Source organism: Plecotus auritus (assembly GCF_963455305.1).
Source record: "Plecotus auritus genome assembly, chromosome: 2".
Lineage (NCBI taxonomy): Eukaryota > Metazoa > Chordata > Mammalia > Chiroptera > Vespertilionidae > Plecotus > Plecotus auritus.
In genome coordinates, this window is record NC_137771.1 from 154,388,754 (window position 1) to 154,406,823 (window position 18,070).

The 18,070-nt window shown below is 39.4% G+C and overlaps 1 protein-coding gene across 1 annotated transcript in view; it reads left to right on the forward strand.

The window, feature by feature from the left end:
- Nucleotides 1-18,070, forward strand: part of CCDC54 (coiled-coil domain containing 54) — a gene marked incomplete at its 3' end in the record, with an annotated part of 132,521 nt that overhangs the window by 106,804 nt on the left and 7,647 nt on the right. The window lies entirely within an intron of this gene.

Below are 18,070 nucleotides of genomic sequence, written 5' to 3' on the forward strand. Positions count from 1 at the left end.
GGGTGCAAAAATACAGATATTTTTCTCTTTAAGATAAATTAGAATAATTTAATGATTTGGATTTTACAAATAATATAGAGACTAAACCATCTAACAATTTGGTATTAAATCACATAATCTATGAATGTGTATCTGAGTTCTCAGAGCAAGGTAATGATACAAAACAACCTCTTAAGCAAACTTACCAGTGTTAGTTTGGAAGTGTTAGGTCATTCTAGTAGTGTGCTGTGGCCAGATAATATACATGGGTTTTGAGATACTAAATTCTGTCCTTTTATTTTAGAAAGGGCAGAACAAGAAGTAATATAATATGGGAAAATAACACTGGCCTGGGAGTCAGAATGTCTGGATTTTAATGCTTTCTACAACCAAATAGTCAGGTGACCTTGGATGAGCTTAGTTATTTCTATAAAATAAGAAGATTTGGTAAATGGTTTCAAAGTCTATTCCAGTTCTAGAATTCCATAACTCCATATATGTAAATGTGATTAGCACAGTGCTCAGAGATAATTCAAAAGATGTACCACCCTCCATTCTTTCCTCTTTTCCTTTCCTTCCTTTTCTCCTCAGTCCTTTTCATGAACCCAGCCATGTCTCAAGGCATATTTTTTTCTGTGTCTACAATGCTTGCACACAGACTGACAAAAATTGCTGTCTATAAAAAGGGCTTCTATCATCAAGCAATTCAATCTGATAGAGCAAACATATAAATAAATTCCATTACTATGATTTGAGTCCAAAAATACATTAGTAATTTATATTTCTCACAAAGGCAGTAGAGCAAAGAGACCGACAAACTGTCCTTTAAGCTAGTCCAGAGAAACTTAATTAAGCAGGGAACATCTCAATATCTGAAATAGATTTTTAAATGCTTAGGAACTAGTCAGGCAATAGAGAGAACAGAATGTTCCCTCAGTGGAGCCATGCCACAGTAACATGGGTTCTGCGCAGGTGCAGAAGAAAGAACAATCTAATTGTCATGAATTTTCTGCCCTTGAAAACCAGATTTCCTGGTAATCTACCATGCCTTCTAAGTGATTTTTAAAAAACTGATAAATGGCTTAATTAGTTTAGAGCTGCAATTGAAATATCATTTAGTACACCTTGATTATTATAGATATTATACATATAACATTAAAGATTATATTTTTATGTATGATTTGGGGGCTTCCTATTCAGTTTCACTGATCAGTATGCCTATCCTTTCACAAATATTAAACATATAACTACTATAGCTTTATAACATATCATGATATCTGATACTGCAAGTCCTCCCTTTACATGTGTTAAGACATATTTTCTGACTTAGCACATATTGAATTTGAGCAAATTTTCTTGGACCGCAAAGAATCAAGCTAAAAGTATCACCATTCAGTGTTACTCTTTCTCTTTCTTACCTTCTTTGAATAACTGTCTTTTAATTATAAACACTTTACTGTGTTTTGTTTTGTTTTATTTTGTTTTGAGGGGAGGAGGTTCACCTGATATATTAAAACATACATTCTTGATTTATCAAAATGTAACATAAGTTAGTACTTTCACTTCTTCCTAGACAATGCAAGTACCTTAAACCATGTGACTTCATTTTACCACTCTTCAGATTTTACATGACACTGTTGTCATGTGTTTTAACTCCACATATTTTAAATTCCAAAGATACTATTATTATTATTTTAACAATAAATATTTCTGTAGGCTTACCCACATATTTACTCAGGCCCTCTTAACTTCTTCTTGCACTTCCAATAATCTGTCAGGAATTCTTTTTCCTTCTTTCTGAAAGACATGCTTTAGCATTTCTCTTAGTGTGGATCTGCTAGTGATGATCTTTCTGTTTTTAGTTGAATGAAAAATGACTTTATTTAACTTTCATTCATAAAGAATATTTTCATCGGAAATAGAATTCTAGATTAACAGTTATTTTCTTTCAGCACTTACTTCATTGTCTTCTAGCTTCCATTGCTTCTCATAAGCTAATGAGCTCATTCTTCTTTTCTAATATATGTACTTAAAACTAAAAATTTCTCTCCATATGGCTTTACCTATATATCATAAATTTAGATGGTAAATCCTCCTATGATTCCTTTGGAGTTATAACAAAAATTTTTTTCTGCTTTTAAATATTTCTCTGTCTTGTTTTTCAACAGTTTTACTGTGATGTGCCTATGTGTGATTTATTTTTTATTTACCTGCTTGGGTTTTATAAGATAACTTGAATCTATGGTTTGATAACCTTAATCATTTTTGATAAATTATAAGTCCATCAACACTTCAAATACATTTCTGCTTTATTTTCCTTCTCTTCTCCTCCAGGAACTCTAATTTTCCAAATGTTAGACCTTTCTCAGACTAAACCCTAAACTTCTCATACTATTTTACCAATTTTCGGTCTTTAAAAAAAAAATTATTTGAACTATAATCTGATTCAGTAATCTTCTCTACTGCTGGATTTAATCTGATATCATACTCACCACTGCATTCTCGATTTTAGGTGTTTTTTTTTGTTTAGTTCTAGAGTTTCCATTTAGTTTTCTGTTAAAATTATCTTGAACATAGTCAACATGGTTGCTTTAAAATCTGTCTGATACCTCCATCTTCTGGATCTCCTATGGGATTATTCCATTATCTATTGTTTCTCTCATATTTTGATTATATTATCTTAGTTATGCACTCTTTTTATTATTTATTTACTCGAGTACCAGTTATCTATAATAATAAAAGCACAATATGCAAATTGACCAAACAGCAGAACAGTTGAATGACTGTCTGGGTGACTTCCCGGAGGCAGCCAGGGCTGTGAACTTCATGCATCGGGCCTCTAGTTATATATAAAAGGTTTAGAATTCAACTTAGGCCCTTCTTATCTTCCCAAGGAGAGATTTGTGCACTGTTTTTGGCAAGTGGTTAAGAACTCTAACAATATGGGGTCACCTTAATGCAATTTTAGAAATTGAGATTATTACAAGCTAGGTTTCAGTCCCTGCAAGGGTTTGCTTCCTTTCTGGTTCACCACTGCTCCTGGAATGTTGCTGTTTTACTGTAAGAAAGAAGAAGGCAAGAAAGAGAAAAAAGTAACACTGAATGAAGAGGGTCTCAGCTCAAAGCATGAGTATTCTAGCACTGCTCACCTTTCTTAATAGGCCCTGCTCTCCAATCTTTTGGAAAAACACAGAAGCCTAAATTGAATTTACTATCACCCGGAGAAGAATTAAATTTGTTTCTTCTGAGACCCAGCTAGTATTTCTAACTTGACAACACTCTAGCCCATTCCAGGATCCCCGGTTAACTGGGAATCTTGGTATCAGCCACTCAACCTTGATGCACATCTAAGGCTCCATCTCCTTATTTTATCTGCCTTTTCACAATACTATCTTGTTGTTCTGATTTTGCATCACAGATTTTTTTTTTTTTGCATTTTATTCTTCATGTGTTTTGTTTGGGGAAATTTTGGAAATTCCCCCTTCTTCCTGCAAGCTCAGTGACGCAATAAAATTTCAAAATGCAGGATTTATGCAGAATCTTATCAGATGGTAGAAGATCTAGGAGCAAAAATTTCTGCTTCTCTTTTTGTAACTTATCACTTCATGAGCTTTTTGAGGAAGATAACATTCTTAGAATACTTTCCAGATGGAAACCAAGTTAAGGCCTAGAGTTCTTAGGGAAAACACTGATTGCAAACAAAAACACACATTTCAGCTAATGACAAATACATGGCTTTGAAATACTTTATGGCATAAATAAAAGAATTAATTCTTCTTCATTATGTTTTGCTTGCACTACAGGTGACTAGTGAGTCTCAGATGAGTCAATGATACAAAAACTTAGTCTTAAAGAGGGAGCTATGGTATGGTAATCAAGGCAGCCTTTTATTATTTAAACCTCAAATTCTGGCATTTAAGGAAAGATTTACACAATGGTTGTCATCCCAGTTCTCTTATTCATATGCTTTAGAACTCTCTATATACCTTACTTGCTGACTCAACATGAATTGAATTTTCAGTAGGTGTTGAGTGAATGTGAAAAAGGGGGAATTAGACTCAAGTATATAGCAAAAGATTACATCTTTTTAAAGGTTACCATGAAATACTTTTGTTTCTTTTTAGGATGAAACATCCAGAGAGTAGGAGTATGCAGGAAGAAAAGTAAGGAGGCGTTGCAATGTCCGTGGGGCATGAGCAGTCTGAAATGGCCTACTTTTTTTTTTTTTTTTTTTTTTGCCTAATCATTCCTGTTTTAACTACACAAATAGTACAAATGTGTCCAAAGTTATGGATAAAAAGTGGCATAGGGTAGTGTTAGAACTGACCTATAGGTTTAAAGCCCACTTAAACTAGTTACTAGCAATTTAACTTTAGGTGAGTTTCTTAACTTCCCTCGGCTTCCAGTCCCTCAGTAAAATATGTCAGTACTTGCCTCATAAAATTGTTATAAAGCTTTGAGATATAACAACAAGTTCCTAAAACATAGTAAAAATTTAACAGGTTAATTGAGTTATTTTTCCTTCACTATGCTTTTCTTGTCCAGGAAAAATAATAGTGTTTTGAGGGATAGTCCTTCAGCCGAGCACCAAAATAGACCTAAGGACTTACCAGGGGCCACAAAAAACAACAACGGTGAGCTGGTGCCCAACCCACGCCTTGTCTACACTGAGTAAACCCTGAATAGCCAGCAGAAATAGTGAGGAACAGCTGGGGCAGTAAAGAATCTCTGTTACAATCATCTGTGATATTTCCAGTAACACAATTGTTTTAAAATATGTAATTATAAACCTAACAGTGTTCAACTTGGAAAGAATTATTAGTATTGTTGGAGGAAATAAATAATAATTTTTAAAAGGAAAAAAATGGGAAATAGCTATTTTAAAAAGCCATTAAATACTTGGAGTTAGAAAACAGAGGCAACTCTAAAAGTAGGCTCCAAGAAATTTGTACTTAAATAGTTAATATTTAAGGCAATCAAAGCTTTAAGAAAGTATACATATGTTATAAGAAAATACACAAATCATCAATTCCAATATCTAGCCAAACCAATATATCCTGTAAAACTTAAAAGAACTAGTTACCTCTTAATTCATAATCACATTGGGTTTTTAAAATTTATTTTAATGTTTAATATACTTTAAAAACCTTTTAATGTAATGTTTGATAAGCATTTATTAAGTATGTAACTACTAGGGAGCACCATGCTGGCTCAGCAAGTGATACAAAAAAGGGTAGGATAGGTTTTTGCTGTCAAGTAAAGTCATACATTACAATATGATTTTAATCGTACAAATTTGATAATACTGCATGCAAGACATAGCATATATCAAGTGTGTATAGACTAAGAAAGAAGAGACATCTGAAAACATCAAGGAAAAAGACTTAACTCACATTGCTACTCAAAAGTTTAGAGTAAGTGCAGAAAGAGATAAACAAATACATGAAAAAGTAAATAATTAAAGAGTTATATATTTCTACACAAGAGGAAAAAAACAAAGCTTATTGCAGGATGTTATGTAATAACTAGTTGTTAGGGTACCATGGAGAAAAGAGGTTCTGTAGTAAAAAAAATAAAGATTCTAGATAATAGATATTCAAAGTTTCTTTAATGCATGATTTCTTATAGCTTTTGTATGGTAAAGTTCATTGTGAATTCCCAAGAGTTTCGTATACTGTTTTCCAAACTTCTTTGGAAAAAGAACACTTGTTCATGAGATTTCATTGCTTCTGTGTGGGGGGAAAAAAAGTCTTTTGTGCAAAACCTCTTGAAGAACTAGTTGAGCAAGTGTTATTAAATATATAACATGCATGCTGCAACCTCGTATGCCAACTTCACGGTCCACATTGCTGGTCACTAGCTTTCCCAAGAGGTGGGACATGGCCTCGGAATGATCAACAATGCACTCTGGCTAGTCACTCTCAAATTATTAGTTATAGATGGCGAAACACTTTTTCCATCACTTTTGCCATCCCTACAATTAGTCATAGGAGTTGAAGGAGAAAGACACCACTCTGATCTGAAATAAACCTGCTTCAAGTAGGAGATACTGAACTGAGGTTTGAAATGAGGTTTTGAATTAATGAGAAGTTCCTTCATTAATTCTAAACTTTAATTTTTTTTCTTACCTAAGATGAAATTATTTGCTTACTCCATCCTTCCTTTAGCATTCTGGAGAAAGAAAGGTTGGGGACAAAACTGGAAACAGACATACTGCCACCTATAATTAGGCTGAAAATAGTTGCTAAATATAGTCATCCATAGGTCAAAGAACTCATAAAAAGTACTGAATAAGCACCGATGGTGTGACCCGAGTCTCTTTAATCAGGCCTCCCTGTTCCTGGACAGAAACCAGGCCTGGAGCAGGTCTGCCTCAGGATGGCCTGTAGTGTGTGGGTTCTTCATGCAGGAAAGATTTCACAAGTCCAGGTGATTTTGAGAGTACTTTTATTAAAGCTGGAGACAGTGAAACAAGGAAGGCCTTAGGATAGAAGAAGCAGCAGAGAGAGAGCCTAAGTGGGGTTGCATTGTCTCTTTAGAAATGTTATAGGAAAGAAATGAGCCACGGTGGGGCTGCTTTGGCTTACTGAGAAGTCAGCGAAAAGGGGGCCTTGGAGACAGGTTCAGGGGGTTAGCCTAGGATGAGCATTGTTCCCTTGGTGGCAATTCTCATGGGGACCCTTAGAACTGAGGGGGGGAAAGCACATCTGAGAAAGAAAGGAGGAAGAAAGACATGGGCTTGGAGAGCGAGGCCTGGGTCCTTGTTCTTGAGGGTTTTAAAGGCTAGGAGTTTAGAAAAGAATCTCAACAGACTGTTCATCAGCTTTGTGCTGATGCGCCAAAATGAGATTTATTCCCTTAACATGTCCATCCTTGGATATGGTTGGCACAAATGGTACTAATTGGATTTTAGTGCCATTTGTGCCACTAAATCACCCTGAGTAAGGTGATTTAAGCTATTTATCCTCTGGTTGAGGAGGAAAAGTGTAAACCAGTGGTCGGCAAACTGCGGCTTGCGAGCCACATGTGGTTCTTTGGCCCCTTGAATGTGGCTCTTCCACAAAATACCACGGCCTGGGCGAGTCTATTTTGAAGAAGTGGCGTTAGAAGAAATTTAAGTTTAAAAAATTTGGCTCTCAAAAGAAATTTCAATCGGAGTACTGTTGATATTTGGCTCTGTTGACTAATGAGTTTGCCAACCACTGGTGTAAACCATTTACTCTTAAGTGTCCTAAGTTAGTGAAGAGAGAATTTTCTATATGGCTGCAAACTACTTGGCCATTTAACTGCCTGTCTCAGTTTACCCATTCCACCTGTTCTGGCTTACTGGCCCATCTCATCCCCAGCATTTGGGTACTAGTAAGGTAATCTCAAATTTATCTGTCTCTTATTCTCACCTGTGTAGGAGACAGAAATTGGTCCCATGAAAAGTTAGCCCTGCATCCCAGCCCAACTATCTCTAGAGATCCTGAAAGAGTATCTCCAAAGCTTTCACAATCTTCTCATCATTTTTCAGGCTGTGGCCCAACTCACTACAGTCAAACACTGAGAGGGGAAGTCAATGACAGTGCTGGTGTTAGTGTCAATAAAACAGCCGACACTTGAGATGCCTACATGGCACGGCCTCCCCTATCATTTTCTCTGAGCTAAATTCCCTCTGAGTTGGAAGAAATAGGAAGTATCCCTCTCCTTACTCTGTGTCTACACATATCAGCCCATTGTATTCCAGAGTCACCTGTGAAAATATTTTCTTCAGCTTCTGTTATGAGACCTCGTTGGAAGACCATTCTTCATGAGTCTCTTGCATTTCTGAACATCTTATGAGCAGAGACACTAACTGCCTTTGTTCTGGATTATCTTTTTAAGGATCTTTGTGTAGCCAAGATAGATTATCTGCCTCTGGAGCAAAGGACAGATTTGTTTACTGTCCCCACCGGCAAAAGTCAGGCAGGCTCTCTGCCCATTATGAAAGGTTCATGTTCTCTAAGTTTGAGTTTCTCCTGTAACACAACCCACTGCATGTGCAGACATCACCTCGTCCTCTTTGCATCACCCTGTCAGAACATGCAAACATGCCATCTACTGTGCCATGAGTAATAAAGTCCTTTGTCTTTGACCCAGGAGTCTCATATCTTCAGCATCCATGACACGTGCAGGCTAACTTGTTACTTTGTAAGAAGAGTAAACTATTAGACCCTATGTAATTGTTGACACAGTTTTCACTGCTGGATTCAGATATAACTTTTTGGATAAGAACTGCTATGTAGGACAGACACTGTGCTGTCCTAAGCAATTTGCAGATCTGCCACCAAAAAATTGACCTACACTCCCATCTCCCATATTTCACCTGCAAGAAGAGCAGGTCACCTACACTCCCATCTCCCATATTTCACCTGCAAGAAGAGCAGGTCACTAACAGTCTCTACCTGGAGGATGTTCAAGATCCACCTTAGCTCTCAAGCTGAGACCATGCTTCCTAGACAGCCACAACCAGAGTGTGGGTAGGTGGGGGTACTAGCACCCGGACATTTCTGCTCAGCAGGGGACTCAATCTCATGGAGAGTCTTTGCTCCAGGGCTCCCCGTTGTGTTGGCCAAGATTTTATCAGATTTGTAGGCTTTTCCTGCTCAAAACAATTCCTCTTAACTTTTATCATTCATGGATGTTTTCCCAATAAATTGTTTGCACTCCCAACTCCATCTCAGTGTCTGCTTCCCAGAGAATCCAACTGATATACCTGTGTCCTGTCACAGATACCAAAACCAAACATTCCTCTTCCTCTGAGAGTACTCATACAAAGCAGTTCATATACATTAACATCTCATAGGCATACCCAGGTTCACCAACAAGCCCACACATATTAAATCTCTGCATAGGTTCAAGTTGGAACTTTTGCTGTATAAAAAATGTTCAATATAACTTAGTGTACTTAACATGGTTATGTTAGGATATATTAGGTTCACAAAGTGCTGATTTAATTTTAAGGATTAGCATATATAATGCATTTTTAAAAATATATTTTATTAATTTTTTTACAGAGAGGAAGCGAGAGGGATAGAGAGTTAGAAACATCAATGAGAGAGAATCATTGATCAGATGCCTCCTGCACACCCCCTACTGGGGATGTGCCCGAAACCAAGGTACATGCCTTTGACAGGAATCAAACCTGGGACCCTTCAGTCAGCAGGCCAACGCTCTATCCACTGAGCCAAACCAGCCAGGGCTATAATGCATTTATTTATGTTAAGACTAAAAGGTTGGTTTTAAACTTAGAAATTCATAGTAAATTAACATTTACTGTATTTCAACAAAGTTAAAATGGCATTAATTACAAGCATGTTGTTAAGTATTTTGAAGAAAAAAAAATCCCCAATTACTCCATGACACTATGTTAAGATGCATTCTATTATAAGACAAATTCCAATTTCAGTGACATAAAAATGTGAAAACAGATGCAACTTTAATCTCATAAAATGTGGTACATATGATCTTGGAATTTTCCTGATCTCAGATTATGTGTATATTTTTAATAGCTGAAACAGACATTAGTAAGGAAAGAGTCTCCAATTCCTGAGTTACAGTAATCTCCCTTATCTGTGGTTTCACTTTCCATGGTTTCAGTTGCTCAAGGTCAACCGGGGTCCAAAACTATTAAATGGAAAATTCCAGAAATAAACAATTCATAAATTTGAAATTGTGCACTGTTCTGGTTAGTATGGTGAACTCCAATGCCATCTCACTCCCTCCCACCCAGGACATGAGTCATTTCTTTGTCCAGCTTATCCACAGTGTATGCGCTGGCCCCCCAGCCACCAGGCAGTCACTAAGAGCCATCCCGGTTACAAGATAAACTGTCAGGGTATCACAGTATTTGTGGTTAAGTAACCCTTACAGTAGCAATCCTAACACTGTGTCATAATGTATCCATCACTCACCTGACTTCGCCTTATCACGTAGGCATTATATTATCACAAGAAGAGTCATGCCAGTACAATAAGATATTCTGAGAGACAGAGAGATCACAGTCACATAACTTTTATTACAGTATATTGTTATAATTGTTCTATTTTATTATGCTACTAGAGGCCCAGTGCATGAATTTGTGCATGGGTAGGGTCCGGTCAGTCCGGCCCCAATCAGGGCAGATTGGGACCAGGCCTGTCGGGAGGAGGAGACAGTGGGAGGTTGGCCAGCCAGCCTGCCCTGATCAAGGCCCAATCAAGGCTGGTCCAGCTGGGGGGAGGGGCTACAGGTGATTGGCTGGAGGGCTCTGCCCCTGGTTGGGGTTTGGGGGGCCGATTGGGGGCAGGGCCAGCTGTGAGGAGGGGCTGTGGGCAGCGCTCTGGCCGGCCCCACCCCTGAATGGGGTGGGGGTGGCGATTGGGGAACAGTGGCCAGAAGAGGGGCTGTGGGAGGTTGTCTGGCCAGCCCCACCCCCTGATTGGTGTGGCGGGGGGCCGATCAGGGGAAGAGCTGGCTGGGGGCAGGGGCTGCAGGCTGATCAGGGTGGTGGGAGCTGATTGGGGGTGGGGCCAAATGAGGGAAGGGGCTGTTGGTGGTGAGTCAGCTGGTCCCACCCCTGAATGGGATGAGAGGGCTGATTGGGGGCCAGCAGCCTGGGGGAGGGCCATGGGTGGTTGGCCAGTGGTCCTGCCCCTGATCAGAGTGGGAGGAGCAATCAGGGGTGGAACTGGCTAGGGGGAGGGGCCGAGGACTGATGGAGTGGTGAGGGCCCATGGGGGCAGGCCAGCCGGGGGGAGGGGCTGCAGGCTGTTGGCCAGCTGGCCCTGCCCCTGATTGGGGGGGGGGGGGGCGATCTGGATGGGGCTGGGTGGGGGGAAGGGCTGCAAGAGGTTTGCCAGCTGGCCCCGCTCCCTATTGGGGTGGGGGGGCAATCAGGGGTGGGCCAGCTGGAGGGAGGGGCTTCAGGCCAATCAGGGTGGTGGTGGCCTATTGGGAGTGGGGATGGCTGGGGGGAGGGGCTGAAGGAGGTTGGTTGGCTGGCCCAAACCCCTGATCTGGCCGGTTTGCTGGCCTCTGTGGGTGTCATAGCGACTGGTCATTCTGGTCATTATGGTGTTCTGGTCGCTGGCTTTTTATGTATATAGATTGTTCATCTCTTGCTGTGTCTAATTTATAAATTAAACTTTATCATAGGTATGTATGTACAGGAAAAAACACAGTGTATATAGGATTCAGTTGTACCCACAGTTTCGGCATGCACTGGGGGTCTTAGAACATACCCCTGTGGAAAAGTGGGGACTACAATACCTGTATTTTTGCAGGACATGTGATTATTCTCAATTACATAGGCAAATATTTAACTTGCTAATAATCAAATATTAGATAACAATAAAAAGCTTCAAGCTTAATAAACATACAAAGTGGGTTTAAATTATGAACATGGTATATAGTTGAATATTTAACATTTACTACCACAAGGACATTTTTAAATTCAGAAATCTGAAGGTTAATTAAATCCCCCTTCTGACTTGTAAGGTATACCTTTTCTAATATTTAAATTGAAGTGGAATTAAGATATCATTGAGCCTAATCCCTGTTTTTCTGAAAATCACCAGGAAGCTCAGAGGGTGCAGTATATTCTCTCACAGGTAACTAATGATAGAGCAGAACCAGAGCCTTTCGCTGAGGAGCCCTCTGCCAGGGGTTCTATCCACACCTTACCAGGCCAGACTCCAGACTGCCACACTTACATTGCATCAATCCTCCTAAAGCCACTGGGAGAGAGATGATCCTTCCCCCTCGGCACAGATATGATATGGTCTCTTCATTGCCAAAAATAATGCAGATGCAAACAAATCCAATAGGCTCAGATCTTTAGAAATGAGAAAAAATTCCTCCCTCCTATTTTTTTAAAAATTCTTAAACCATTACCCTAGTAAGAAATTATTGGGATCAACCAGTTCTGGGACTGCTCACAATGGTGAGGTTATGGACTGACTTGTTGCAACAGCCTTCCTCCATAGCACATGTCCAGGGAGAACCAATGACAATGGCACCCTGTGAGGTAGCAGAGATGATGAAGAGTGAGGGAACCAATTCCAACTCCCACTTTCCACCCCTGCAAATATATGGCTCATGAATACTTACAAACAAAAAATTTAGCTATTCCATAGGAATATCAAAGAAACTAAAGTTTGGTGATGCTTGTTTTATCTTCATGACATATAAGAAATAAATTTTTGAGATTGTCTTGAAACATTTCTGTCTGTCTCTCTCCTTTTGTACCTCAAACTCAGTTTAGACTCACCTGGCAGCATAAGCCTCCTTCCAGACTCCTCACCCTCAGTCCTGAGGTCAGTCAGGATGCCATCAAGAGACCCAGCTGGCAGCAGATTTCTGGCTTTTCCTTTTTTTTAAAGTAATGTTGACAATTTTAAAAGAAAGTCCCATCACATAGAAACATGGAGAACTAGATCCTAAAGGATCAAGATGACACTGGTTGAATTCCAAATAAAAAGAAATGTAGAGAATAAATAGGAGAGAAAAGATGAGATCATCAATGTGGACAAAAAAAGGGGTTCTACGGAAAGTAACCTCACACCGTGATCTGATCCTAAATTTCCAACTGGGTTGGTCATGGTGGATAGTCATGGCCCTGGCATATAACTTTTTAGTAAAAGGTTTATCTTTGCCTTAAGCAAGCAGTCCATTGTTTCTGTGTATCTAGATTAATACACCTTTGAAATAAATAGCCACCATCCTCCAGGGAGCACGTAATCTTGTTAACTGTCCTGTAATCTAATGCTGGCCTTGCTTTCTCTCACCTTCTTGTAATCTTCCTTGCTTTCCCCTCTTTAATTTCAAATTCATAAAAGAAATTGCAAAAGTGTTATTCTCCAGAGTTTTTGAGATCTTGCTTCCTGACAATTATTGTCAGTTTGGCTCAAATAAACTCCTATAAAATTCTCTACAGGTCTGGATGTTTCTTAGGTTAACACCAGTAACAGACCAATTTCTTTTCCTCTCTTTTTAAATTGCTCTATCTGGACAGCAAAATGCTGGGTTACTGAGTTCACTGATTTATAGAGAATATTCTTTTTATGACAACACATACACCATAGATGTTTATTAAACATTTATCAAATGTCTATGATGGGCCAAGTACTGAGCTGTTTCTCATCTATATTTTCTCACTTAATTTATTCCTCTCAACAACTTTGTGAAGTACTATCATCTCTATCACATGGATAAGAAATCAGGGATATAGAAATTTTTAAGAAACTGATTGAAGCACCTACACCTGGTGATTTCAGGTTACTACTCACGATGTCCTCTTAAAAATCGGGTCAGTATGTTTTTCCTCAGGTTTGTGATAAAAAGGCAAGAAAAAAAAATCTCCAGTCATATCTAAATGATAAACCCTGCACCTAAAATCAAAATTTCAAATTCATAGGCTTCTTCCCAAATGCAATTCACTCTAATAGGCTTTACTCTGGGCTTTTCCAAACAGCAGGCTGAGCAATGTCATCCAAATTTTTAATGACTCAAAATGAGCCTATTTGTGTTGGGTGTATGAGATGGTGAATAAATTGTGGGGGTTTTCCTTTCCCAATTTCTACACCTGAAATAGGCAAAAGAGCATGGCAAATCAGAGATAAAAATATCACCCTTATGATGGATATGGTGTAGCTGTGTGGCAACTACAGTCTTCCTAATATCCAATCTCAGAATGAAATTAACTCTCCACACTTCAGCCCTGACCCCTGTGCAGTGAGGTTGGGTCAAGAGGTAGGGGATTGGGGTGGCTGAGTCTTCCCTTGTTCAGTTGGTGGCATGGAAGACAGAATGAAGAACTCCCAAAGCAGGCAGGCAAATCCCAAAGGCAAAGGAAAGGAGGAAGGAGAGGAGTTATGTCTGCCCAGTTCCTTATCCCCAAACTCAGCACTAGGCAAAGGCACTCTTCTCCCCTGAGGAGATGGAGAGAGGGCAGGAGAGATATGATAATTCTTGTCCCTCCTTCTAAAACATCATAGTCTGAGAAGGGAGGGATCACCCCCCAAACACACACAGAGAGATATGTGCTATTGCACTGGACTGTAACATAGCCCATTCTCTTCATTTGGGACACATTGGGTCTCAGGCACTTCAGGACATGAACATTTTATTCATAACAGTCAGTAGGGAATAAGAAGTGAAATGACAGTGTCCTGCTGTGGGGAAAGTTGAGCTTTTAAAAATAGAAAATATCATTGTTGTATATTACATGTGTAAGATAGACAAATAGATGTAAAAATTTGAAATTATGTAGAAAGGAAAAAGAAAATGCCCATGGTGAGTCAGGATTAAATAGCCAATGGTTAATTTACCTGTCTGAATAAGGGAAAGCCACCAGGTGAGTCACTGTCCTGCAGCAATGACTCAGCAGATGGAAAGCCCACTTATACAAGTAGGAAGAGGAGGAAGGAGGCAGTGAAGGGCTGGGAGTGGGTATGAAACAGGGTCTGTGTTTAATGATAACACCTCCTTTGTAAATGGTACTGAAAGAGGAGAGGGAAAAAGTCAAAATTAAAAATGACTTAGTTGTCCCACAGAGCCTTTCCTTCTTTCCTCCCCATCTGGGAAATTAGGCACAGTGCTCTGATGAGATAGGCGCAGGGGTCCTCAAACTACCACATGCGGCCCGCCGAGGACATTTATCCGGCCTGCCGGGTGCCGCTGCCTGTCCTGCTTAGCAGCTGACTCATCCCGGGCCCACAGTGCGCATAGGAATTTGTTCATAGTTGTTTTTTTTAACTATAGTCTGGCCCTCCAACGGTCTGAGGGATAGTGAACTGGCCCCCTGTTTAAAAAGTTTGAGGACCCCTGAGATAGGGTATGTGGCAGAACAGCTGCAATTGATAAAAGCTACAGGAGCTGTGATGAAGTAAGACCCCTCCCACCACCAGCACAGGATTTATGGCTTTAAACCAGCAGAGGCCAGTTCGATACAAAACAGTAACTAATTTCACCTAACGGTAACCCCAGCCTCATACATTCATATATATCTATATCTATATATATAAAAGCCTAAGTGACCATTAGGACCAGTAGACCAAACGACTGGTTGACCAATCACTATGACGCATGCTGACCACCAGGGGGCAGATGCTTAATGCAGGAGCTGCCCCCTGGTAGTCAGTGCACTCTTACAGCCAACCTCCCTCAGCTGGCCAACCTCCTATGGTCCCTCCCCCCGGTCAGCTGGCTCTGATTGCCCTAATCAGGACTGGGCAAGACAGCCCCTAATGGCCCTGATGAATAAATTGTGGGGACCCCACCCATGCACGAATTCATGTACTGGGCCTCTAGTTGTAATATATTAGCAAGCTAAACAAACATCCTGTGCCACCATCAAGCCCATAAAGGTCACAAGATGGCCCACACAGCTCCTCTGAGAAATCTCCACCCCTTTCTGGGGAAGATTATGAATATTTCTCCCTCTGACTGAGTACCCTAACCCTGATTAAATGAACCTCAATAAAGGAAGCAAATTCCACTAAAGTAGGGCTGCTCTGTTTGTGCAGTAGCCCATTATCTGTCGCACTGTTTCACCCTAATAAACTCACTACACTTTAAACTCTATTCTGGTTTGTGTTTGAATTCTTTCCTGCACAAAGCCAGGAGCTCACTGTGGGTTGTAGCCTCTCTGACCCCAGCCCCCCAGGACACCTGCATCAAAAGCTTTAAGCTAAAGGAGTTTCAGGAGACGTGGCAGCTTCTCCACTGTGGGACTGCGGCCTGGCAGTTCAGTCTCAGATTTGGAACCACTTCTGCAAGTCCTACTCCTAAGGCCTATCAGAATTTCATGATAAAATATTGGGTATGTCACTTCTGCTGTTTCTTAGTTCCTTAGCAATAAGATTAAGACACTTGATTTTATAGCTTTGACCTCCCAATACCGCTTCTAAAATGCTTGCCATGCTTTCAACTGATCACCAGAGATAACTAGAGGGGTCACCAATGTTCATTTCATTCACTCAGCTTCAGAGGCCCAAGTGGAACTCCAGCCCTGAGTTAATGCCATTTTTCTTGGTTTAAGTTTCACTAAAACACTATATTCATCTTTATTGAAAGCCTATTGGTATACAGCAGGCACCAAGCTAGAGACAGTGAAGACAAACCAAATAGAGACCCTGATTTCATGGTGCAAAGAACCAGACTTTCATCTACCCAATCTCACTCATTCTTAATGGTTTCCACTGCAACCAATTCAAACCACTACATTCTATGGTCTCCCCTCCTATGATACTGAAATAATCAACTGCCTTTACTCTGAGCAGTTCATGTATTCTAAGCTCTAAAAGAAAACCACCTAAAGGCTCCAGACCTCTTAGTAACAACATACCCACAACCAGATACTGAAGTGTGAACCACCCTTCTCCTCTTTCTGTCAGGAATTATATCCTGGGGTATAATCTATAGTGTCCATAAATGCCTTTGGGACAGGAGACTGGAGGTTAGGTCTGTGAATCACCTAAAATTATATGCAGAATTATATGCATATGCTGTTTCTAAGGGATGACTGCAAAGCTTTCTTTGGATTCTCAAAGGAATACTGGATCTTCTGTTTTAATGGGTTTTTTAGCAATTATGTCACTTTTTTAATCATTATAATGAGCCTGGCATCCATTTTTTTTTAAAGTTCTGATTTCTAATAATAAAGAATGTGATTTCTAGGAATGTTCTTTTGTTGTTGTTGTTTTTAAGTGCCAGCCATTAAAAAATTTAAATGTGAAGTTCAATGGAGGTTATGGTAAAGCTTTTTACCTATTTTAGTGTGTAAATTACCCAAGGGCTTAAGCCAGCTTGCTCTCATTTTATACTATATTATAGAGGAGAAACTTGGGCACCTAAATAGAATGAGTGGTAATTAATTCTCATAAGTTACAGTGAGAATCACAGCCATTAGTGCCAAAATCTGAAGCTGAAAATTATTGAAATATGTGTCTAATAGAACTGCCTTGTCACTCTCCATTTCTGTCATTTGATACTTACATTATATTAAGACCATCAGAAAGAGATCTCAAATTTCCAGAAAGAGAAAAATAAAAAAGATCTAATTCTCAATCTTTAGTTAAATATTCTTAAATACCTTTTATGCTCTAATTGGCTTTTGGCACACCCAAAGCAGGGGCAGCAACAATATATATTCTGGGGGGTGCCAAAGGAAAGGAGCTTTTAATAAATACGTAAAGCAATGAGTAAATACTTCTCCCCTTAGCTCACAATTGTAAAAGCCTAGGTAGAGAAGAAAGAGGAAAAGAAAACCTTCCGTTTTAAGATTGCCTTTTGGGCATTTTCTATTCTGTGTGTAACCAGAGAGTATAAAGAGAAATAATATATTTGGAAAGTTAAATAAGATCTTTGCAATCCAAACCCCATTACAGGAGAAAGGACACATGTAGTATTAAAGAGAGAGAAAAAATGACTCTAAAATCAAACTCCAGAAGAACAAACACTGCAGAAAAAGCGCATAATGATAATAGTTTAAGGGTTACATAAATTTAAAAATTAGATGTTTCATGGTAACCTTATGACACTCCTTCAACATCAACACATGGCATTGTTGCTGTTCTCACTGCACATGTGAAATAAAGTGGGAAGAATTATGCCCAGGATGGAGAGCAGACTAATAGCAGAAGGAAAGATAGAGCCAAGGGACAAATACGCATTTACTTCACAGAGGCACTGGTGCAAATTTCCTCCGAAGCATAAAACGTCATAGTAACAGATGCCTCTCAAGGTTAGCAGCATTAAGGAAAACCAGCGCAATCTTTCACATTATAATCTTTAAAACTTTAAGCCCAGAAAGAAAATAGCTTCCTGGATTTTGTAGACCAAAGTCCTATAAAGCATCATTACAACTGAAAACCCAAACACTAAAACAGAGTTTTTCTTCCAATTAAGATATAGTAGCATATAGACAAACCCAAGTAAGACAACACAGCAAACTACACAGCATTTATAATTAAAAATGGGAAAGCTAACATTCTTCAATTTGTACACTTGATAATTTCTGGATTTGTTTACATTTTAAATCCCCATTCCTATATGATCACTATGTATTCCATGTCTTTTATTTTCGGTG